The following is a 25389-nucleotide window of genomic DNA, read 5'->3' on the forward strand; positions in this document are numbered from 1 at the left end:
AAAAACAGGTATTTAACAGAAAAGCACATGAATTATAGTCAAAAGATGAGAGATATGTTGGAGTAGTACAATACCCTGTGGGAGCTGACTTTGGTCTAAGGTTTAAAATTTCTGTCTGATATTTTTGGGCTTCTCTCCTGTTCCCTTCATGTTATATTGGAAAACTTTCCACATCATATGGATTGTAGTACCCAAAATTGTCAAATTCATTTGTTATGTGGACATATTACACGAATGAACAGAGTGACAGAAAAGAAGCCAGAAAACAAAACAAAAGAAAAAAAGAATCCCTTGTATTCTATAGAATGGAGAAGGCAAATACTACATGACTGAACTAATTTCAAATTATAGTCATATCACATCAGTATCAAATTTTACCCTGTTATAAAACTGAAAAAAAAAAATAGTAAATTATTTTCAAAAATCAGAAAGTTATTTTATTTCATCATACCATGCCCACACTCTGACATTGAGGAATATCTTGCAGCACCTGCAAAAGCTTAAAATTTACTAATAATTTACTTTGATAAGCAACAATGGCAAGAACATTGGAGATGAAGCCAGATTGAGATCAGCTCCAAAAAGATGATGGGAAAAAATTAAGCATGCTTTTAAGTCTGTATTCCTCAGTGGGTAATGTAAGTAAAAACGGAGCAAAGAAAACCAGCCAACCAACAAAAATTTAAATAAAATTTAAAAACAAATTAAAGAGAGGGAGAAACTGCAGTTGTTTTTGTCCACTGATGGGGAAGAATACTAATTCTTTGTAAGTGATATGATCCCAAACTCTAAATTGGAAACCAAGCCCAAGAATTTTCAGCACCTTACATCATCCTCCCCAAATATAAAATTCCTGACAAGTCACAATCTTTACAGTGGAACAGGAACCAGTTCCTCTTGCAGCAACACAGGTTTGGCACAATTTTATAAAACACGTATCTCTGTCACTAAAACAGACTGTAAAGATAGCTAAGAGCAACAACTAGGTAAGAAGGCACCACCTTTATGTCATCACTTGTCATTCCTTGTCCTGAGGTTCTGTCTGATTGGATCCCACGTGCTTGGCTCCTACCTACTTGTGCCTAGTTAACTTGAACTGTTTAACAACTTCTGTGCATGCATGGCTTCACATTCCTGCCATAAATCTCCTAGCAATAGCAATACTCCATGTTGCAGTTCCCCTGATTGTGTTCCAAAGGAGCAGAGGCATAAGAGAAGAGCAGATGACAAATTTTATTCACAGAAAGGTGACATCTGAGACCAAGTAGGGCACCAGATTAGTACGGTTTTCTCTGACTGTGAGTCATAAATCCCTTGAAGGTCACACAAAGGTTAAAAGGGGAGCTATCATTGAGCAACAGCTCAGTCCCTGCAGGGCTGTGAAATAAGAGACACCATTTTTACTTACTCCAATTTTTACACTTCCAAGAAAACTCAAATTACCTTTAATTGCTGGAAACAGTTCAGCTCCTCCAAAATGAAGAAGTCAATAAGTGCAGTTGTTTTTTACTCCCTTGTCCTGGGGGGATTTGTTAATACTGATTAGTGGAGATCACGCCTAAACAGATGAGCTGAGAGGGTCTTTAACTTTCAGAAAGTTGGCTAAATGTAATCAATAAAGTAAAAGATCTGGGGAGAGATGGCAAGGGAATAGACCATTGTTCCACATAGCCCTTTCTCTTGGCAACTGTGTCTTTCTCTGGAAGATCCTGCCTCCTGTGTCCCCAGCCAGGTTTCCATCCCCGGAACACGCATTTGGTTGTGCTGGTACAATTCCACTCACTGCAGACATTTCTGGCAAAGATGGTTACAACTCTCAGGTTAGTAACAAGCCTTCCTATAAAGGTAGAATAGGCTTAAAATAGATCTTTCTATTTCATCGTGCAACCCCACTAACAGTCATAGGGGCAAACACCAGGGACAGAGTAAACTTAAGCAAATTGTACTATTCTATCAGGATGAAATGGAAATAGAGGTAGAGGACACAAGGACGAGGACTAATTACTAACTAGAACACCAATCTGGAAGACAGAATGACAGAGGGTGTACGGAAACCACTGTACAGATCTGGAGTAGAGAAGGACTGGGTGAGTCAGCAATATAATTTTATTTTTAAATCATCATTTTAATGTAGACAAAAATCAATGAGATGATGGCAGAATTGTTTCCAATAAGAATTGTTTTGAGTGTTTTCCATGAGGTTTTTAAAAGAACTAAACATGATGAGCCTCTTGAAGACTGCAAGGATAGAACTACATGACAAAGCGAATACAGAAGCATTGATTAAATGCAGAATAAGAGTACATCAAAGGAGACCACAAACATCTCTTCAGAGTTGCAGGAGGAAAGAAAAAGAAAGCTAATCAATTTTCCTTTTAGCTTATATAAACAATACCAAGATAAAGCAAATGTCATATTATTAATGCATACCTCTTTCTTTTGGAGAGAAACTGATGGAGTGTAAAATATGCAAATAGCAGTACAAGCCAGGGCATCTGGAGTATTTAGTCCCTGACATCCTTCTTTTTGTACTACCTACTCTCAGAAGAAAAAAATCAGGTCTAGGGAAGAACCCTCCTTTCTCAAATGCACTGCTGATCTCAACTCAATAGTCCGCTTCCTCTCCATGGGCAGATCTCCAGCTGTTTATACTGGGAGTTCTGAGTATGCAGTGAAAGAGTTTTAAATTCCTAATAATAGCTGGGAAAACTGTATTATATCTAAAACATAACCAATGGGCTTTAACTAAAACATACAAAAAAAAAAATTCTTTCAATTGCAAAGACAAGCATTCAAAAAAATATCCAAAAATGTCTTTGCAGCTCCTCTTTCAAATCATCCTCTCTAAAAAATGAGGCAAGGTCTGAATGGATGGTGAACGTAAGAGAAGGAATGACTAAAATATTATCATGCACTTGAGAATAGATAAAAATATATATAATAGTATATATAATATAATATAATATAATATAATATAATATAATATAATATAATATAATATAATATAATATAATATAATATAATATAATATAATATAATATAATATAATATAATATAATATAATATAATATAATATAATATAATATAATATAATATAATATAATATAATATAATAATATTTATATTGATGCATGCAATATAACCATTCTATCCCTCCCACATTTTACTGGAAATATAAAGGATTTTCTACCATAGCAATCCTTACATATTTACTACATTCTTTTTGAAGTGGGGAAACAAAGAAAGTGAAATATTGAAAATTTCTGTTTAAAAAAATGAAGAAAGTAAAAGTAGAGCTCTTAATGGACTGTGCATGCACTTTTATTGCCATTGTCATAGAAGTAACACAGCTGAAATCATCAAAATATTAAAATTTGAGTAAAATAATAAAGCTAAGAAATCTAAATTAACTTACCATTAATAAGTTTTACAAACCTCATAAATTTGGTTTCATTTTAATGTTCAAAATAATTAATAAAGATTTATGTAGAGAAGGGTAAAGATCAACATAATTGTCTGCATATCTAGTTCAATAAAATTCCTTATATGCACTAAATTCATAGGCATGACTAGGGAATATGGAGCCTTTTCAAGTGAAGAGCATAATATACAATAATGAGATTGAATTTGTCCTTTTCCTCTACAGGGCACTGGAGATAATAACTGTGATGCCTTTGAAATGACAACGTGGCAGGTATGGTTCTAAACACCATATGTCAACAGCTCTGAAACTTCCCTCTGCACTCACATAATTAATTTTTTTTTTCCCAAATAAAACTTAACTATTGTAGCAAAACCCCAGCTCTTCTGCATTTTAAATTAGCCCACCTTATATTTAATTTCACTTGTTTTCAACACTTTTGAAGTTTATCCTTTATCTGTAGTAATGTGGAAATCATCAAAATCCATATATACAATTTAATCAACACCCAAGAATTTTATGTCCAAGCTAGTATGAAAGCAAAATAAACAAAAATTCAAGTGTGTATCTCTTCAATGTGTATATTTTCATATACCTGAATGGACAGGCAATATATTCTAAAGGCAAAGTTCAAACATTCCTCTTGAAAGTCAGAGAGTGTCTCTTCATCAGAATTAAGAGGTTTCAAATCAGGCTAAGTTTACCATAGTCCACTGCGTTCTGAAAATTTTCACTTTTTCCTAACCTCTTGTTAGTTCTGTGATGACTTCACAGATCAAAAGTAGCAAATGCCTGGAAAACATGATAAAATCTGTTTCTGAGACTAAAAATGGAAGCTATATTCTTCATTATAATAACAAAATTTTCACATCTGAGTGATCCTTAGGTAAGTTTTTACATGTTCCTTGATAATATTAATAATTTGAAAATAGAGGGATGAATAATGTGATATCCTATGAGAATCTAGAATACTTTTTTTAAGGAAATCAGTTCTAAGTTTGATGGAACAAAGTCTTCTTGTTATTTCATTCTCTAGACAGCATAGCTTATAGTTTTAACACCAAAATTCTCACCAAATTCCACATTAGCCTTTACTATAGAAAATTCACTGTTCACACTTGGCTCAATGAATATGAAATTTTGGCAAGTGAGACAAGTAATGTCTAATATTCCATAAAAGAAGGAAGCTGAAGAATACATTTAGCAAAGTAGCATGGAAGATGCATACCAATAAGTTCAAGCAAAGCACTCCTAAAAAGAAGATTAGCTTTACATTTCTCATACATCAGATAAAACCCTAGGGAAATCTGATTTCTCTTTTCACCTTATAAAACCTTATTCATATTGTGTTTTTTAATCAAGCAAAAATAGCAAATAAATTTATTTTATTTTATTCTATTGTGAATGGCTGTACATCTTCTTTATGCAGATTTTCTTATTAGGCTTCAGCTGTTATTTGAATCTCATCAGCCTGTTATACTGGGACAGAGGAAAGGTCATCAGAAACACATTTCTGGTGGTGTTTTGTCTGAACAGAACCATTAGAAGGAAAAAAGCCTGGAAGTGTTACAGAAGAAAATAAGAACAAAACCATACTTCACAAACATGGAGTTAAGAAAAGATGCTAACCATCATTTGACTTTGATCCACTGCTCAAGAGATTCATCAGCTGGCACTCTCTAATCACCTGACGCTGGTGATCATAGCAGGGGCACAGCAATGGTGTCATTGCTTTGCACAAATACCTAAACCTAGAATATATTTTCTACTTTTGCTGCTAATCAGGTAAATATGAATTTTGATGTAAGCAAGTGAACGATCATTGATTTCACTCTGCAACCATGAAGGATGCACAAAGTTTATATGCAGTTTGAATTTGTTTGCTAGCACAGATTAATTCAATTCAGTTGAATTCAGTGCAAGCCTCATTTTTCACTTTTTTCTTTTTGGATCATGACACTTGTTTGTTTTTTTTTTCCTGAAATTACATTTTTAAAAGACCAGCAATTCAGTATCAAATGACAATTCTACTTATAAAGTCCTTCTTCCTCATACTGGTAATTTTAAATTTAACTTTTAGCTGTAGTAAAATAATGGATTATGATGGCTCCCAGATTTGTCACAAGTGGATATTGGACCACATTTATCATTACTGTGGAACTCAGCAGCTAGTTGCAAAGCTTAATATATGCTTAGAAGAGAAATAGGAAGATCTCTTGCTTATAACTTATGTTAACTTATAACATAGTGGACTGCATGTTGCCAAAACTTTAGTACTCCTAGCAAAATTAAATATTTTTGTAACTGCAGAGTATTTTCTAGTTTAGCTATTAATCCCCTGGTATATAAAGTACTACTTTATTTTTAAGGCAGTGTATGGCACTGGAGACAGGACTGTCCTTGCCTCTCTCCATGCAACATCCATAACTAAGACAGCTTTTCTCTGTTTAGACATGTTAAGGTAATATTCACCTGTAGTATCTCAGATCCTCAAAGAGCTACAAAGATATGCAATAATAAATTCAAAGTGGAGCTTTCTGTGGGGAAAATGGCCCAGATTTCCAGATCAAAGTCAGCAGGGAAGAGGTTGTACCCCCTGCAACTTTCTTAATGCTGCATCTCTGAGTCTGCTTTGTAAAACTGGAGTAATGATCAAACAGAAGTTGAAAAGATAAATTACCTACTCATTTTCACTTATACTGCTTCTAAACATGAAATTTTGCTACAGAATCACATTTTTGAATGCAATATTCAGAGAAGTTGAGCACGTCTGTGCTGCTTGGTTATTGAATAAATTAACCAGTGCACTGCCATTTCTGTTCTGATGCAGTGTATTTTTCTATATTCATCAGAGGCTCATTGTGTACAGAGTGTTACTTCATGTATCTAAAGGAATGAATGACTCTGAAGCCAAATACTCTTGTATTTGTCCCAGTAAAAAAAGTTTTAAAAGAAATAGAAGTCAATAGCTGTAAATCAAGAGAACTAAATATATTGCTTCTCATTGCAGCATCTGAATGATATAGACCTGTCTTTTATTTTGGGCTCAAACAGCTCTTTTCATGAAATGTCAAAGGCATTGACATAACATAAATATATTAGAGAACTATTAGAAATGATATGACAAAGTATAATAATCAACTTGGCCAATATAAAGGAACGCTGTAATAGATTAGGAATGTATTCACAGTATCATTCTGTTAGCTACTATGTTCCAAAAAAAAAAAAAAAAGTGTAGGGATTACCCTCAAAATAATTTTCAAGTTTTTCTAAGTCAGTTCAAATATCTATATGACTGAAAGGAACAATGACTTTCTTGCTGGATTAAAGCAATATTCAGCCTACAGAGGCACAGAATACTCAGGTCTGCCTGGTGATGTGGGCTTCCTCTTTGCCATCTGCTTCTAAGCAGGAGGAACAGAGAACTGTTCTGCCAGAGGGAATTCCTTCCCAAAGGCAGATACTTGGCATTCACAGTTCCCATAACGATGCTTAACAGAGCAGCAGGAAGAGCTCTCAGCACTCATGTCTCGAGGTGCAGCTCCTTTTCCACTGCACACACATTCTTCTGACCTTTTACCTCTAGCCCTGCAGACATCACTACTGTCTTGTTGTGATGCATCTTGCTCCTCCACATAAGACAGGCTTACACAGAAAAAGTTATAGCTAGCAAAATTTGAGATTAAGGCTTTATGTAAAACAAGCAAACAGAGCATTGTGAGATAAAAATAAACCCCAAAACCCATCATAAATCACTGTTACAATCTAACCTTACAAGTATGCTTCATTCACATTGCTCATGCACACTTCTTTCAATGTGCTATAGCTCAAAGGCCATATGGACATGAATTCTCTTTCCTTCACTTTATGAGGTTCCACAAGAATAACTTCTATCCCAGCTACTTTGGGTAGATTATCTGGGTAGATTTAAATGTCCTGGGAAGTTCTAGCTGCAGTCAGACACCTTGCATATGTAACATGCATTCATTTGCTTTGTTAATAGTCATATGGCCTAATCCAGACTGTTGGATCTTTCAGATTTCAATAGCTTCATGATAAATATCACATCAGACACTGGATACAAACAAAAGATGTTATGCATCTGATTTCTGGTATGTTAATGATTTCTCACAGAGATCTCACCTTCTACAGCAGATGCAAATGTCACCTCAATAAAAAGTGATTTTCTTGATGCATTTGAGAGTAAATTCTTTCCCTCCCCTTCACCCTGCTTTAATATGTTCACTTTTTCAAGTAAAAGTTTAAAGCAATTTGAAGTTGATTTTTTGTTATCTAACAATTTTCTGTTGCCAAATCAACAACTAATGTTTTCCAAATCCCCAATATGTCAAAGGAAAAAGGGGAAAAAATATATTTTGTATTCAGATCAACTCTTCCACACCCAGTTTTATTCTACTGTAGTCAAAGCAAAACTTCCACTAAAGGAAATGTTAGAAATGGCAGGATATAATTCTGGAACAGTACAGGAACCACAATATTCAGAGGAAGGTACCTGAACATCCAGTCCTACAAAGAGTAAATACCACAAACTGTTCTCCTTCAGTATCAGATGACCAGTTTTCTGCCCCCTATCACAACAGAACTTGCGAACTGAAAAGGGAAATCATAATTTATCAAACTAAGAGGAGTATAATTAGAAATAAATTAAATAATAACAGAGAAAAAATAGAAAAAATGGCAGATGAACAAAGTCTAGCCCTACAGAGATGAGGAAAAGTAAGAAGTAATTTGAGAGACTGAATAATTGGCATTCTGACACACTAAGGGGACCAGCTTTTCAACTATTTTTTATTGGAAGAAGAATTTCACACAAGTTTAAACAAAAGGAATATGAAACATAAAAAATCTATTATAAATAGTGTTATCAGCTGTGGAGAGAGTAATTTAAATGACATTCAGTAATGCAGGTGAAGGCTGTCTGGTAGTTCATCTCTTTCATATTTGAGTTCTCAGATCATTTCAGAGATCCAATGGTCTATCCTTGTCATGTCATAGTCTTTAGCACTTTTGTGAAATATTAAAGAAATTGCTGCTGTCCTGTCTCTATTTGACTCTTAAGGGTTATTAACTTTGGTTCTGTCTAAAGGTTTTTCCTTCTAAGACAAAACCCTTGAGATCTTTTGGTGCTTTCTTGCCTGCTAGCAAGGGGCACTGCCAGTTTTTCATGCTCATGCATTGTGACTGTAGTCTTATTAATCTCCAGCTGTGCAGACACAGTTTTGCCTACACAGACATTCAAGAGACAAGCTTTGTTCTAAACATGGCTATGGGATTTGTTAGGTGAAAAGAACTTCTGTTTTGATTTGAATATCTCATTTCTTCTGTTTTGAACTTTGGGGCATGCCACATTTTCAAATGGAGATTTTCATTATTTTTAAGAACATAATTAATTCTGAAGCTGTATACACTTCACTTAATTTGAAAGGTTTGGACTTTTCCATAAATCATGGAAAACAACTGGTTTCTCAGCTGTTACAAAACAGGAACCAAAATCAAACCTTGCATTGACTACTATGACTTTACTCTAAATACCCTCAAAGGGTATCAAATCAAATCATTCATCTTAAAACGTACCAAAACAAAATACTGATCAAACAGACCAGCAAAATGCAGCTATTTGTAAACTGACCAGCTGTCCTAGGGTGACGTTATGGTGCTTTTATCTCCAATCGTATGTTCTGTGTATGTTTGATATTATGTTCCGTGCTTTCAGAACTGACTCTGAAAGTGAAGGTTTGTTTTGCCTTGTTATCGCAGGTTCACCTCCCCTCATGGTCTGCTGTCTAGAAAAGGCTAGGGCTGGCTGGCTGGCTTTTGCTTTGCTTGCTTGCTTTGCTTGCTTGCTTTTGCTTGCTTGCTTTGCTTGCTTCTGCTTTTGCCTTTGCTTCCTAGTTAGTTTAGCTAAGCAGTCCAATTCTTTCCCTGGACTGTTTCTTTTCCTTTCCTCTTCCTGAATACCATCCAACCTGCTCCGGATTGGGACCTGGGAAACACCGAGGAGCACCGAGATCCTGCATTTTGGTGATCTGCAGCAGCCATCCCCAGTGCTGGAGAGCAATCCCCAGTGTCCAGACCCGGGTGACCACTCCCAGGAAAGACTTTCTGGATTTGTTCATCTCTTCAGAGTGGTGAAAGAGTTATGTTGTCATCTGGTGTTGTTAATTTTCTTTTTGGTTCTGGGGGGTGCTTTGTTTGTTAAATAAACAGGTTCTTTTCCACTTCTCTCAGAGAAATTTTTTTCCCGAACCAGGTGGGTGGGGAGGGGCCGTGGGGGTTTGTTTTCTGAGGGCTCCTTCCAGAGGGTTTTCCCCAAATTTGCCCTAAACTAGGACACCAACCAAAGAAATGCACAGAAAGAGCTCTACTTGCTAGGACAATGTGAAACATTTGTCATTCACACCAGAAGCAGAATCTGGTCAGGATTCAAGGATATATACTTAGTACTGATATCAGATCAATATCACTAGAGTCCAATGAAGATGAAAGCCTCTTACTGAAAATATAAATTACCTTTTAACATCAAGATCTCAAGTTATATTAAAACAACACTCTTATCTTCTCCTACCTTCAGACAATATGGCATTTCAAGAATACTTCACATGAAACACAATTTAAGCAGGGAATCAGAAACTGAAACATCAATCCATTAAGCTTCCTATTTCTCAGGAAGTCTTAAGAGTGGAGAAGTTCAAACTTCACATAATATGTTGCAGCTGAAGATATCACAATGACATTCCCTCTAATTTAAATTTCTTTTCCTATTTGTCTTGAGGCATTGTTACTTCTTTTCCCAGTGTAAAGCCTGAAATCCAAATGATTCTCTATGGCACTGACGTTGGATTCATAGAAACATAGAATATCGGAAGTTGAAAGGATCATCAAGTACAACTCCCTGTTTTTCACAGGACTACCTACTACTAAATCACCTGGCTAACAGCATCATCCAGATGCTCCTTGAACTCTCTTGGGCTTAGGGCCATGACCATTTCCATGGGGAAGCCCGTGCCAGTGACCAACCACCCTACTGGGTGAGGAACCTGCAATCTGAAGTTCCCCTGGTGCAGCTTTATTCCATTTGCTTGTGTCTTGTTGCTGGCCACTAGAGACAGGCACCTTCCCCTTTGCTGCCCCCACAAGGAAGTTCTAGACTGCAATGGGGTCACCCCAACCTTCTCTTCTCCAAGCTGAGCAAACCAAGTGATCTTTTATGCTCTTCATAAGTCTTGCTCTTATGACCTTTCACCATGTTGGTTGCCTGTTGACAGACTCCAATAGGTCAATGTGCTTCTTTTGAGGCCCCCAAAACTGCACTCAGCACCCAAGATGGGGCTGCAGTGTAGAGTGGGACAATAATCTCCCTCAACCAACCAACAATGCTGTGCCTGATGCACCCCAGGACACAGCTGGCTCTTTTGGTTACCAGAGCACTGCATATTCAATTTGCCACTGACCCAGCTCCCCAGAGCTCATTTTGCAGGGTTGCTTTCCAGACTCTTTCTCTGATTTGTGCACACAACCACGCTGACCTGTCCCCAGTGGAGAATCCTGCACTTTCTCTTGTGGATCAAACTGCAGAAGTTTCTGGGGAACTGCTGCCCGTGGGATGGACTCACAATGGAGAAGGTCATAGAGAACTATTTCCCTTGGGAGGGACCCCACACTGGAGCAGGTGAAGGATTCCTTTCCCTGAGCAGTGGCAGAAACAATCCAGGATAAACTGGTCATAACCCTTATTCCTTATCTCCATGCCCTGCTGGATGAGGGAAGGTGGAGCTGGGAATGACAGAGGAATGGGGAGTATGTTTTTAAGATTTATTTTACCTCTATAATCCTGCTCTGATTTTGTTAGTAATAAGTTCAGTTAATATCCCCAGTCTGAGTATGTTTTACCCATGATGGTATTTGGGGAGTGATCTCTCTCCCAGGCCTTAATCCATTAAATGTTCTTTATATTTTCCCTCTCCTGTCCAGTTGTGGAGAGGATTGACAGAGCAGCTTTGGTGGGTACTGGGCATTTGGCCAGGGTCAACCCCAGTACACTGCTTATGCTGTTCATATAAGTATAAAGGCATTTCAAATGCGCTCAGGTTTACTTAGCACATCATTGAGCAGACTGATGGACCTGCTAGCACACCCTCCCACAAACATGGCATACTACCCCCAGGCTTTTCTCTATTGAGCCTGGTTTTATCCCTTTCTCCCTTCAAATATAGTTTAAAGCTCTTTTAATGACACCTATTAACTATTGGACAAAGATCCTTTTTCCCCTTCAAAAAAAGATTGTCTCTAAAGCATCAGCAAAGGAACATTACAGAAGTTCCATGAAAGTCTGCCCACATTGCAGGTAGAAAAATGCAACCAAGACACCTGAAACACAGTAAAGGACTAACACTGGATCCTCTGGATCTCAGGCCAGTTCCTACCATAAGCAAACTATTCCTGTCTTTTGTTTACAGTAAAGTACCTAAGACAAATTGGTGCATTTTTTTTGTAAAGACTACTGGGCCTTTACAAAAAAAAAGCCACATAAACTAATTTCTACAAGATAACAGAAAACCAAATTAGGTCTGGAGAAGCTAGGCTGTTGAAAAGTAGATCACAAGTTGAAAACTATCACCACATGTATAAATGCAAGCCCCCCCCTTCTTGTATCAAACCTTTCTTCTGCAACAACTTTGTGAATTGTAGCAGTGGATTCTCTGAACTGTTTTAATGAATGAATATAAGGGAGCCGGAGGGAGTTCATCAGCAAAAAAGGATAGGCAATTCCCAGACACATTTGAAAGCCTAACCTAGTATTCAACCAGCCAAAATATCTATACTGAGCAAAGAAAAAATATTTCCCAATTAAATGATATTTTATGGTTTTTCAGTATCTCATGAGATGTGGAAATAGATCCTTATGAAAAACTTTTGCATCAAAAATCCCATTTTATTTTCTACCAATGTGATTTCCCATTGTTATTTTTCTTGCAGTCTGCATACATTAAGGCACATTAATAAAGGGAAGAAGCAAGGCAGCCTGTCACATATTTCAAAACATACCATGGAAAATGATTGGTTTAGGATGAGTGAACAAAATCTGTTTGTTCAGCAAACTTAATTTTAGCTGAGAACCAAGAAATGTTTGTATAGTATGGACATATGATAAGTTAACTGGGCTCAAAAGTACACCATACAGCTGGGCTTTTGGGACAGCAGAAAATGTTTTGATGCTTCATGGCTCAACTCTACCTTTTAACGTGAATGAGGAAGCATTACAGTTATTCTGAGGGATGACAGATTTTTAGTTTGCACATTCTCTTGGATTTCTGAAATGCTGGGAACAAAAACACCCATAGTTAAGGCTTCAGGGTAGAAAGATAGTCTCTACAAGCAGAGAAGCTAAGGTGAGATTGAAAGAACGCAATAAAACAAGATGATGTACTTTTAAAAATTTAACTACTAGCTCTTCCAGGGAAAGAACACTTCACTCTACTAAACTGTTATAGGGCTTATAAGCTGGTATTTTCAGGGTTTTAATTCCTATAAGGAATTTCTTGGGAAGTTACTGTAAATTTATGATTTGTATTCTCTAACAGGTCCACAGGAAAATAAGAAAACCCCTGTAAGATACCACATCCAAATTCTCTCTCACACAAGGATGGGAATTGAAACTCAGCACAGTTTAAGAAGCTTGGGAAAAATATTCAGAGGATGCTGTAGGAAGAGTCAGAAAACAACAAAGGTTTGTGCTCCCCTTCCCTACCATTTTGCTGCCATTGAATTCCAGCATATCCACGGAGACTGAAAAGCTGACTTGCATGACAATATCCTAACATGAATTACCTTTTCAGTAGGTTTACCGTCTCGGGAGGTGATGTTTCTCCTTCTTTCCCAAACTACCCCTGGACCTTCTCATCCTACTAGCCCATTGGAGACCGTTCCACAGAGCTGCCTGGACCCCCCCACAGCATCCACCCTGTGGAAGAAACACAGATTGAGAAACTGTGATGCAGCAATTAAATCTTCTCTAGATATAAATTGATGACATTGAGAGAGAATAACTCAGGTAGACTAAACCAGGATCTAGAGCTGTCACACACTAGCTGAGAAGGGAGGGGAGTTGTAAGATTACCGTGTCCCCTCAATATATGGCAGAACTGCCGAAGGCACAGTTATTTCAAGAAGACTTTTAAGGAATAAATATAAACAGAGATTTCAAAGGCAGGAATTAGTCAATAATGTGATCACCTAATCTTGCAGATGACAACCTTGCCCTGCCTGTTAGAAATGCCTGTATTTTTGCATACTTAGCAGTAATAGGAATGGGGTGGTTACTTCTGTATTTCTGTAATAAATAGCTTCATCACACACCATAGAGGACAAGGTGGTGTAAATTAGGCGTTTTCCAGACATTAGTGAAAGTGAAATGTGTCTGTGTACACCTCTTGAGGGCAAGGCATTCCTTCCAGCATTGGAAACTTTCTTCTTCTAGAGTGCACACCATAGTAAAAATTAAAATTGGAAAAAAGTTTAAAAATCAATTAATTTGATAAATAGTTTTCAATTTATAGCCTCTATATACTGCATCAAATTTATGTATCAGCAATAAGTAAAGATTATAAATAATAATCATGCACAAAATTTCATAACTTCAAAACTATGTTTGTTTATGACAAAAGACAATTGAGTAAATCGTGACTTCAGATAACCCATAAGTCACTGATTCTGTTTTTCAAAGACCTGGCTGCTTTCTATTCCATTGGCCTTGGCTGCCTAGCAACCTCCACAGAGCTTTCTTAGTCTATACTAATTCTGGAGTTTTCATTTATATATTTATTTAAAAGAATGTCTATAAGGAGGATACAGAAACAAAGAGTTGTTTGTTCCTTCCTTCTAACAGTGAATTCTAAACATGTCATCTCAGTGTCTCAGTGAAGGACACAGTCCTCAATTTTGCAAAGAAGTACCTGCCTCCTTGATTTTGCTTGGGAACTAAGCAAATCTCAGTTTCTGTTAGACAAAAGCTTAGTCTCTGTAGGAAGCTACTGATATAATAGGCACTGGTATTTCTTTCCCTCCCTGTTGGTTTGATTCATTGATAAGTTTTTTTTCACCCTGGATTCCTAGGTGCTTACGTAAGGTTACTGTGCTCATGACGCCTGCAGCTCTTATTTAATATGCTACTGCTCTGGGTCACAAACAGTTCCAGCATCAACCAAGCTCTAGAGGGAAATGGAGATTAAATCTGATCTGCTGTGTCTGTGACTCAAAGCAGGACAATATGGAAAGTTTGGATGGGACTTTTTCTTTTAATAAGTAGTTTGAAACAGGATATGGACTGTCTTTCTCTGAGCCAGCCATCAGCTTTGCATGGAAAAGACTATTTCCTCAGGGGTTTTTCTGTTGGTTTGGTTTTTTTTTTCCCTTCATTATAAGTGCAAATGGGGATGTAATAGAAAATATCTCTACGCTACATTAAGAAAATACTTATTCTCTTGCCAGTTCTGTTCAACCAGCAATTTGCAAATACTTTATGCACTTATCAACACAGCAATCTCCTCCAATCGAAAAAAAGGGAAAAAAAAAAAAAAAGAGAGAGAGAAGGGGATAGTCAAATATGTGCCCTGAAGAGTTTAACAGGCTCCCAAAAGAAATGCCAGATATTCAAAGTCTGCAGTCACATAGTGGAGATGTAGGGTTTGTGTCTCACTACTTCCAATCCCGAGCTCAGATGGAAGAGCTTGCACTTATTTCTGGATCAAACTGAAGCCTGAAACACAATAAATCAATATGCCTTAAGATATCTCAATATACCTTAATCACTTGATTCCATTTTTTATTGATTAAGTTGACCTTTAGCTATGTTTTGTCCTTAAAGGACACGCCGGGGATCCATGACAGAACATAAATCTGAAACCAGATCTTCTAATTTCCACTCAGTTTCTTACCAACAGAGCTATGTACATAAAGATTAGGTTGTTGTAAACTTGTAGGATTATGGAAGCATTTTTAAATCTTGGTGTTTCCATATACTTATACATCAGTAAAAATTTACTCCCAATTCAATAGTAGGAAAAGAATATTTTTTAAAAATCTACTCAATATTGTAACAGGCAATAAAAATATTGGTATATTGGTTGGGTAGTATATTGGTGTCCAATGAAATAAAATAAGAGCAACAACATGAATGATAGGAATTATTCAAAAATAACCTGCTGGTTAAAAGGGTGACATTTTGTAGAGCAACTTATAAACAGTGAAAATACCCATAGAAACTAAAATGGGCAAAATTATTCAATAAACAGGAGGAAGAAAGTTACTGGAAGTAAACAGAGATCTAAGATTTCTTTTGTCTATTCATAGGCTAACAATAAACAACTTTTTTAGTTCCTTTCCCTCTGTCATTCCACACAATAATGTAAAGTTGTAGTTAGCAGAAAATATCTCAATCTGTACTCCTCTGAGTTATTGTAATACAAATAAATTCAAAAGATAATCCAAAACTAAGTAGTTGCTTATTGAAAATGAGTTTCCATATGTATGTTCATTTTTCACAGAGCATGATTATTAAAGCAAAACTTGAGCATGTGGTGTTTCCTCCCCTTACAAAGTATGATCACAATTACATATGTTTTTAAATGTTAAGTCAAACTCTGAAAATAAACCTACTGAAGAGTAACAGAACCACAGATTTACATGTCTGTTTTCTCACTTACTTTTTTGAGAAGTCTGTTTTTAATAAGTTCAAGTGCATGTAAACAGACAATAGAGAAAAAGACTTCATGCATTTTTATTTAAATAAATATATAATAGGGTTTCCTACAGAATGAATAAAATCGAACCATGTCAAAGCAGCTAGAAAAGGAAATTCAACCAGAGAAAATTAACTTTCTCCAGGTATATGGAAAAATAAGTTGCATGCAGTCCCATCCAAAATTTCAAAGACTACAATTAGGTACTAAATCTACTACATTTACACAGGAAAACCTCACCTGCCATGCACTTATGCTCCCAAAAGAAGAGTATACCAAAAAGAGAGATAATCCTCCCTCCCTTCCTTTCATTCTTCCTTCCTAAAGAGAGAGATGCAAATGCCTTTGGTTTCTGGATAGGGACTACAGAAAAATTAAATGCTAGGGATGGTTTGGAAAAAGGTAATGAAGGAAATGAAGCTTTAGTGGGAAAAAGAGAACAAGAATATTATCATAAATATGAAAGTATAATCTTTGCTTGAATAACTAACTCACCAAGGAGAATTACAAGCAACCTTTTCAAAACAATCAATAGTATTATTCCAACACTCAGCTCCTAATTTCAAATGCACTGATTTTACTTCAGACTTAGGCCACTAACTGATCAAAATTCGATCTAAAATATTTAAATATTTTCTAACAATTCATTATAGCAATAAGTAAGAAAAACTCATTGAAGTTATAACCGGGCTTTAGTAATTGTTCTCAAAGCAGCCTATTTTTATAGATTGCAAAGGTATGAAAAAAAGTTGCAGTAAAAGGAAGATTTCTTAAAGAAAGACTAAACATAGTAACATATGCTACCATGATGACAGTAAAGAACATAAATAAGCAGAAGAGAAAACACAGTTACACAGTTCCTGCTATTTTTAATAAATATCACTAACAGGGTAACATTCAACTGCCAAAAGAAAGGAGGTTGTTATACTCTGTTACTACGTCTGGCCCTGAGTTGCCATTCCAGAAGAGCACAAATTTCTTGTAGATTCAAGGCCTTATCTGCCTGCTCCTGAAGTCTTGGATACCCAAGGATGTGTGAAATAGCATTAGATTCTGTTATTTATGAATCTGAGTCACTTGCAAGCTGTTAGTAGAAATGTGTGTGAGCTTTGGATACTTACATGTTAAATAACAAGAGTAAAACCAATAAAACAGAAAATCATAGTTTGCTATGCCAATGTAAGATTTTCACCTGAAGGTACAAAGAAAAAATACTAGAAAGGTCCTTAAAGAAAGGTGTCTGTATACAAATTCTTTACCAGTAGTAAATATGAAGAACTTAGAGCTAAATCTCACCTCTGACTGCTGACTCACTGTGCAGTAAAACAAGCTACTGGTGCTTCCTTGATGGTTAGAAAAGATGTTCTGACTAGCTTTCATTCCCTTGAGGTTGTGACATATTCTACTATTTCAGAGATCTATTTTATTTAACATGCTTAAAAGAACAGAACCTGTTTTAGACTTCAGAATTGACCAAACATCCAAAAACTCTGATTATTTATGGCCAAGGTCATAACTACATTTTTTCCTGATCTTTTATCTTAGTTAAACACTATGTAAGAATTATTTTCCTGCATAAAACCTGTATTTTCTATACATATTGCACTTCTCCTTTTTCTTCTTTCAAGAATGCCAGATGGAAACAAACCAAAGAATATTTGTATGCCTAGTATTCAAATATTTTTATATTTCTGCATCTGAGTTAAGCAGATGAAAATTAGGCAATTCTGCATGGCTATCTCTTCAAAACCCGTTCAAATAAGGCATACTTTCTAAATTCTAAAATAATTTTCTCTCTGATCTGCTGCAGCAAAGATATTCACTCATACACTATTGATTGGAAATGTTTTTGTACATCTAATCAATAAACAAGTTAATATGTGTTAAACCAATTTTCTAGACTATTTGTCTTGCTCAGCCTAACTAATACAAAGCTGTGAGTGATTCATTTCAGAGCACAAGTACAGTATGAAAAGCAGACTGGTGTCTTTGTGAGTATCTGTGTATGCTTATAAACACAAAATGTCATTAAAAATATTTTCCCCTGACAATATTTCCCCCATTTTAAGATCATTTCTATTGACTCGTAATAATGGTCTCCAGATACTCATCTGAAAAATGGCTGTTTAATTTATTTTTTACTGTGAAAGATTTGACCTGGTTTGTTCATCTATAAATACACACTTTTCTGCTGTAGACACAAATATGCATTTGTTTTAGCTTTCATCCCTGCTGTGTTCGTATAACACAGTGAGATATTCACAAACAGAAAGAAAAGAGATTGAAGAACATTCGATAGTGTTTTCTAGCATTTTAAATACAGCAAAAAAAGAAAATTAGTGCCCACTTCATCAAGTGCTAAATTCAGTATGGCTGAAATAAAACAAAGAGTCGCCAGAGAGAAAAAAAATCTTCATTTTAGGTAGAAAAACAACTCATGTTGTTGACAAAGCAATAGGATGAGTGTTACTGAATTCTACTGAACTGATAATTTTAAACTTATATTGACCTTCCCTACCAGCATATTTGATGTAGTTCCTGCTTAGCAATAATTATAAGGAATTTTGCTATACCATACCAAAAAATAATATAATCAAAGGAGTCTGTGAGAGTCTTTATCTCTACAAAAAAAAAAAAAAAAAAAAAGGAAGGTGACAGTCTTAACAGATCTAGATCCACAGAAAAATTCAGAAAGCAATTTTGAGTTCCAGAGTCCTATTTTAATCACAGTAAGAAGACACAAGTAATTATTTTTGAAAAGTAGCTAAACCCATTTTTTTTCTTTTCAAAAGGAAAACTAAAATTCTCTATTGTTATTATTTATGTGAATTATTCCTATTTTCTATTCTTCTGCTGGTGTATATGTTGCTTATATCAATATTTTACAAATCTTTCACCTACTTTATACCATTTTGTCGAGTTTTCAATCATTAATTAGAAGTGAATTTATGTAAATCAGTTTCAGAAACAAAGCATGGAAGACAAATGGCTGGAACTAAATAACCCTTAAGATCTGTTGTGATCCAAACAAATTTATAATTCTGTTACATTAAAGGAATTACAGGATGCTCCTACTCACTAGTGTATGTGGATATTTCCTAGTCACAATTCATTTCCCACATCAGAGAGTTTCCAAATACAGAAAATTTCAATTATATTAATAACGCAAAAGACCTACCCCCTTATTTAATCTATTTTCTGCCCTTTGTACGCTCAAGATTTTGTGAAAGAAAGTGACATAATTTGCTGGTTTTGCACATGGGGAAAAAACTTATTCCCTGAGTTATCAAAAAGAAGGATTTCAAAAGGTGCCTGCTCTGTAGCTGAAGAACTTCTTTCAGAAGATTTGAAGAATACGATTTGTCTTAGACAAATGAAGAACATGATTTATTTTCAGTAAATGTGCATAGTCACATATCATTGTCACTCTTGAGGTGAACATAAGGTGGAGACGGACAAGCAGGGACTGAAGCACACCTAATATTATTCCCTGCAACATACTGAGTAGAAATAGCTGAGTCTTGCATTGCTGGAAGGTGGTATGCACTATTACCTGCAAAAGATCAGGAGAAAATCCCCAAATTGTTATTGAAAACTGAAAAAACCCCACCAAACAATTGGTGTAGAGCCATTAGAGATTAAAGATCAAAATATTTTGAGTGCTATTGCAACAGGATCGTCTACTAGCACAAAGGAAAGCAGTTAAAAATATCAGGTGCTTTCTTATCTGCAAATTGTTCATAAATTAGTGATGTATTTTTCTGCCAATAAGGATATTTTCAAAAATTTTCCGAAAATAAATACAGCTAAAAGCAATTAAAACCTATAAATTAACACATTGGTTATGTATCATTGTGCATATAGTACAATGCTGATGGTTCTGATGGGATGATCCAACTTTAACAGCTAGAAAGAAGCAAGAAAAATATTTGAACATTTCAGGAAAAGAAACTCAGGCTTTAAATATGAAAAGGACATAAAAATCGCCTTTTCTCCTTTAAAAAGAAGATGCTTTGGAAATTACGTTCAATTTAAAACAAGTTCTCTTCCCTCTGAAAAGTAAAATGGGAATAGTCACCACATCTCTACCAGGAACATTTGCTTCCTGTTACACTGATTACCAAGATGTGAAAAATACCATCAGTTCCAGCTCAGTACTCCAGTTTTCCAAAACTGTCAAAACCGTATTCATGCAAAAGAAGTATCCACGCAAGCATAATGAAACAATCTTACAGAAAATGGCACAAACAACCACAGGCACTGCTGCCCAGTTTATGAACCCTCATTAAGATACATGAACTCAGCTTGTACATTTTTCTCTCCAAAACACTCAGTGCCCATTTTCACACTGAAAATTTGGAATCAAATAAAGTTAGCATCCAGTAGGCCTAATTAAGTCTCAGAGCAGACTGAGACTTTGCAAGCAGGTTACCTGGTTAAACATTTTAGAAATATTTGCAAGCAGAATTTTATAATCTCAAGTATTAATTTCTATGGTGTGGGAATTACAGTTGTACCTTCATTATCTATACATTAATACCACCTTTTAATTGCACATAAAGAAGGGTGAAATATTGTAGAAATAGCCTTTTAACCTTTTTTTTAATTCTATACTTAAATTTAGTCTACTTTTTTAGATACAGTGCAATGCATGTGTAATAATCCATAAAATTTTATTTAACATAATTAAAAGTATGGAGTACCCACACATCCTAGGAAAAAAAGAAGATTGGTTATTTAAAAGACCAGCAGTGCAAACGTTCTTCTTTTGCATATAATCTAGTAAGTAAAGTAATTGAAAGGAACGAGGGATACTGAGTTCAATTCCTATTCAAGTTTGAACTGAAGCTCTTATAGAAAAAAAGTTTATGTCATAGCACTAAGGTTGAAAAAGACCTCTATGATCACTAAGCCTAACCATCAATGAGCATCACCACAATATTCAGCATAAAACCATGGCCTCAGTGGCCAAAATCACATGTCTTTTGAATGCTTGCAGGGATGGTGATTTAACCATTTCCCTGGGCAGCCTGATTCAATGCTTGACAAGCCCTTCTGGGAAGAATATTTTTCCTAATATCCAGTCTAAACCTCCCCTGGAACAACTTGAGGCTGTTTCCTCTCTTCCTGCCACTTGTTATCTGCGAGAAGAGACAAATTCCCACCTCACTACAACATCTTTTCACGTTGTTGTAAAAGTGATAAGGTAGACTTCGTGGCCCTGAAGCAGAACCATGCTTGCTAGCCATGTAAAATTTCTGGGGACAGAAGGAAAAGAGGGAGCACACAAGGTGACCATCTGGACATGGTAAGATAGCACTGAATTCTGATTCCTTTATTTGCGATTATGACTATAGTAACAAGACCATAAAAAACGTACCTTCAAGATCAGTAATCCAAAACTGGTCTGGCAATCAAATGTAGTCTTTGTAGTCTACCTTTGACATTGCTCACCAGAGTATTACAATGACCTTAATCTATGGATATTAGATAGAATATATTGATTAGTATATTGAAATACATCACAGAAAACAAGTTTGTTCTCCTTAAAAGCAGACTCATAGCATGGAAACCTTTTGAACAGAATTCAAGAGATTTCAGCTCAATTAAGTCTACAGTAGACAAAACTCCTGCATGTATTCTTGGTTGCCTAGTCATATTTCAAGAAGGATGAAGAGAACACCTCACTGAGACCTACCATATGTTCACCCTTCCAAAAAAAAGACTGCTACAAGTTTTATCTAAATTATTTTAGGCTAAAAACTTTATCACTTTTTGAATTTTTGTCTTGAACATTCACAATATTTTGTACAAAAGGCCATTTTTATCCAAGATAAGTTAAAGTAAAATAGGAAGGAAAAAAAAATATCATACCTTGTATGACTGCAGTTGTCCACGACTGGACTGTAAAGTAACTTGTGAGGCAATTTCTCCACAGGAAAAGGAATTGTGCTGCACCACTGCTTAACTTGTTAAGCAGCAGCACACATTTACCAGGGGACCAAGTTTGGGACATGAGGTATAAAATAAAACCCAGACCGTGTTTTATGCTTGTATTCAGTAACATAAGGAAATGCACAACAATTATACTGAACTACTGAATGGAGAGGAAAGAAAAAAGTAAAATAATACATCTAGAAACAAATAGTTATGGAACTTTGCAAACATTTCAAACCAAAACTTCAAATGACAATCTACACAGTAAAAATATCAACAGGTATCAATGTAGTAAAGAAGGAATGTCAGTTTTGCTAAAAAAAAAACCAAACTAATATAAAACTATAAATTTCAAATTTGATAGCGAATTCCCATGATTTTCCCCCTTCCTTCAAATATCTTCAGAAATAAAATTTAGTCTTTGGCTGAGATCCAGTATAATCAGTCTAACTTTCAACTTGAGTAGCAGATATTATACTCAAGTGACTAAAAATTCCTATGAAAACTCACAAACCCAGAAAATTATGCTGCTATCAGACTTCAGAAACTGCAGTTCAGAGACCATCATATTTGTGACACATCTTTGTCTAAGATAGTGGGTTTAGTGGATTAGAGAAATATTAAATTCTCTCATTAAGAATTTCAGACCTCCTATTTACAGATCATTCTCCACATTTTCTCTGATTTTCCCTAGCCTGTGGCCAAAATCTCATCGCAGATAAGTACAGCACCCAAGCTCCTGACACAGCCACATGGAGACAGTGATTCCAACATATCCATCTATTCTCTTGTCAGGGGTTACATGTTATTATCTCCAAAGTCTGTGTTTTCTTCAATTCGAATCGTGCAACACAGCCATGAGGTGAAAACTCCTATTTTGTTGACTTGTTAATTAAGAAAGTAGATGGAATACTTCAAACATGTATTACTAAACTTTTTTGTTGTTGTTGGTCCTGTCAAAAAGTTTAACACAATTTGTGAAAGCTTGGAAATGCTAGCTGTTGCATTTTTACTCATATTTATTCATTAGAAAAATCAAAATTAAGCGAAGAAAATTGGCATATAAGTTCTGAAGGGCAGTTCTAGAATGAGATGGAAACTTGCAATCCCCTTAATTTCTATGCCTAAAGAATAATCAGTGCAGAGGAAGAATACCTAATTTACAAACATTCATTCAATTCTTTGCTTATCAGCTAAGGTAGTCAGGAGAAATGTCATTATACAAAACTGATGTTTGCTTCAGTAGCAGAGGGAATGAGAACAGAACACTTTATAAACACCTCCAAGGAATTGATAAGGGATGACTGCCGTTATCGGCATCAGAGGCACAGACAAGGAGCTTCTCAGCCATTGCTAATGCCACAAGCTACCCAATCACTCCATGTATAATGACACCCACAGGAAAAAAAACTGGGACCATACTCTGCATATTTTCAAAACATCCAGCACTGAGCACTTCTTCCTCCTAAATATATATTGTAAAAGAGTTTCTAAGGAACTATCAAATGAATTTATATAGTCATAATTCAGTGGATTCCTGACTGTTGACTTCTTTCAATGGCTTAGAGTTTCTAGTACCTAGAAAATTTATTTTACTTCAGGTGAAAGAGTTCTCTTGTCTGTGTAAAAGAAGGATGCAAATTCTACATTGTATCTTATTAAGTTCCAGATGGTCACAGACAGCAGCACAGTGACAAACATAACCTTCCTGAGTAATCATAAATCTGCTAATAAAGTACAGCATATACAGTATACCTGGACTGTTACCTTGACTGACTTTCTATGTGTGAATTACTTCTTCAGAAGTTAAATAATTGTTGAGCTAGCCCATGGGTTTATTGCTTTTCTGAATCACACATACAGCTAGCTAATGGTTCTGATTCCCGTCCTAAGAAATATGCACAGCACAGGAAGATTTTGCTGTACTGTAGCCACGGCAGGGCTATTTAAGCAAATGAAAATGTCTCCTTAAGAGCAGGTTTCTTTCTGTGCTTGTTGGCATCACAGAGAAACAGAGCTAATGCTACGCTCCTATGAGTGCTTTATGCATTCTGACAAACCAAATGAGGTTTGTCAGGAGAGGCTCTAGGCAGCATGGAACTGCTGCAATTTTACATCTCATTGATTACCACAATGGGAATTGAAAATGGTTCTCTGCTTTTGACATGATATTAAAAATATTGTTGCAGATCTCAGAAAAATATGCAGGTCTTTCAATGAAGGGAAAACTTTGTACAGCATTGTTTCCTCTTGAATTTGAGTCAGGCCCATCTGACCTTTACGAAGGCTAATAATAAAGCAATAAGGTGACATGCAGTAAAGCATGTCATTCTGGGAGTTGTTCTGCAAGAGGATACACGAAACAAAAAGGCAGTTCAATACCCTGAGGCTTTGGGGAACTGCTTGTTTTGTGGTGTGTGTATCCTGTATACTGCTGGCATTACACAGAGTATGTGGGAACCCACATGTCACAACAAACAATATTAAAAGAACAGGGCCTAAGAACAACCGTAAGAAAATTAAGATTTATTTTTACTGTCACACTGCCCTTGTCATTGGCTGGTTTGATGTTTTGGAGAGGTTTTCTATGAATTTTTCAGAAGAATGATTATTGGTTTTATACAAAAAATCTGAAATCTTTTCTGTTCCTATGTCTTCAGTGATTTATTTTTGCTGGATCCAGCAGTCCTCATCCACAGAATGTTACCATTTTATGAGGGACACACTCACATTCTAAGCACAGCAAAACAACCCCAAAAGCACCGAGAATAATCTACAGTGACAGCAGTAGAAGTTTGTTCTACTCAGAGATTGCAAATGACATATGTAGTACCATGTGCTAAGCAAGCTGTGATAGTCACTAACCCTTTGAGGTGCCTAGCAACCCTCAGCAGCATTCAGGAGGAAGAGAAGATATTCAGCACTCAACAGAATTAAATTCCTAATAAAACTGTTTACTCAGAATCCTAGCAGCCCTCAATGGTCTTTAAAATCAGGCAGAGGAAAGCATACTTAGCACAAGACCAAGTCATTAATGAGAGCAATTGCAGGACAAAACCAATTCAATTTAAAAACAAAATTTCTATATTTAAAAATAATGGCAGGCTTATAGAACTTCCAGTGGACTGGTCAACAAACTGGGAATCATAAATTCAGAGCTCTTAATTTCATCAGATCTTTCTGATATTAATACTATGTAATATCTATATACAAATACCTATACCAATGCTTTACATTTACATACAATTCAGACACATTTTCAGCACACACACC

The 25389-nt window shown here is 35.9% G+C and overlaps 1 protein-coding gene across 9 annotated transcripts in view; it reads right to left on the minus strand.

The window, feature by feature from the left end:
• LRRC4C (leucine rich repeat containing 4C) overlaps window positions 1-25389 on the minus strand; it is a 481162-nt gene that overhangs the window by 42457 nt on the left and 413316 nt on the right. For 6 of the 9 annotated variants that reach the window (XM_030274118.4, XM_041716325.2, XM_030274120.4 and 3 more), the window contains one exon: window positions 13271-13403. The exons of 2 other annotated variants lie outside the window; for them this stretch is intronic. The gene's annotated coding sequence lies outside the window, so the exon portion shown is untranslated. One more of the 9 variants, XR_012056301.1, reaches the window with a different exon arrangement.

This window comes from Taeniopygia guttata, chromosome 5 (assembly GCF_048771995.1).
Source record: "Taeniopygia guttata chromosome 5, bTaeGut7.mat, whole genome shotgun sequence".
Lineage (NCBI taxonomy): Eukaryota > Metazoa > Chordata > Aves > Passeriformes > Estrildidae > Taeniopygia > Taeniopygia guttata.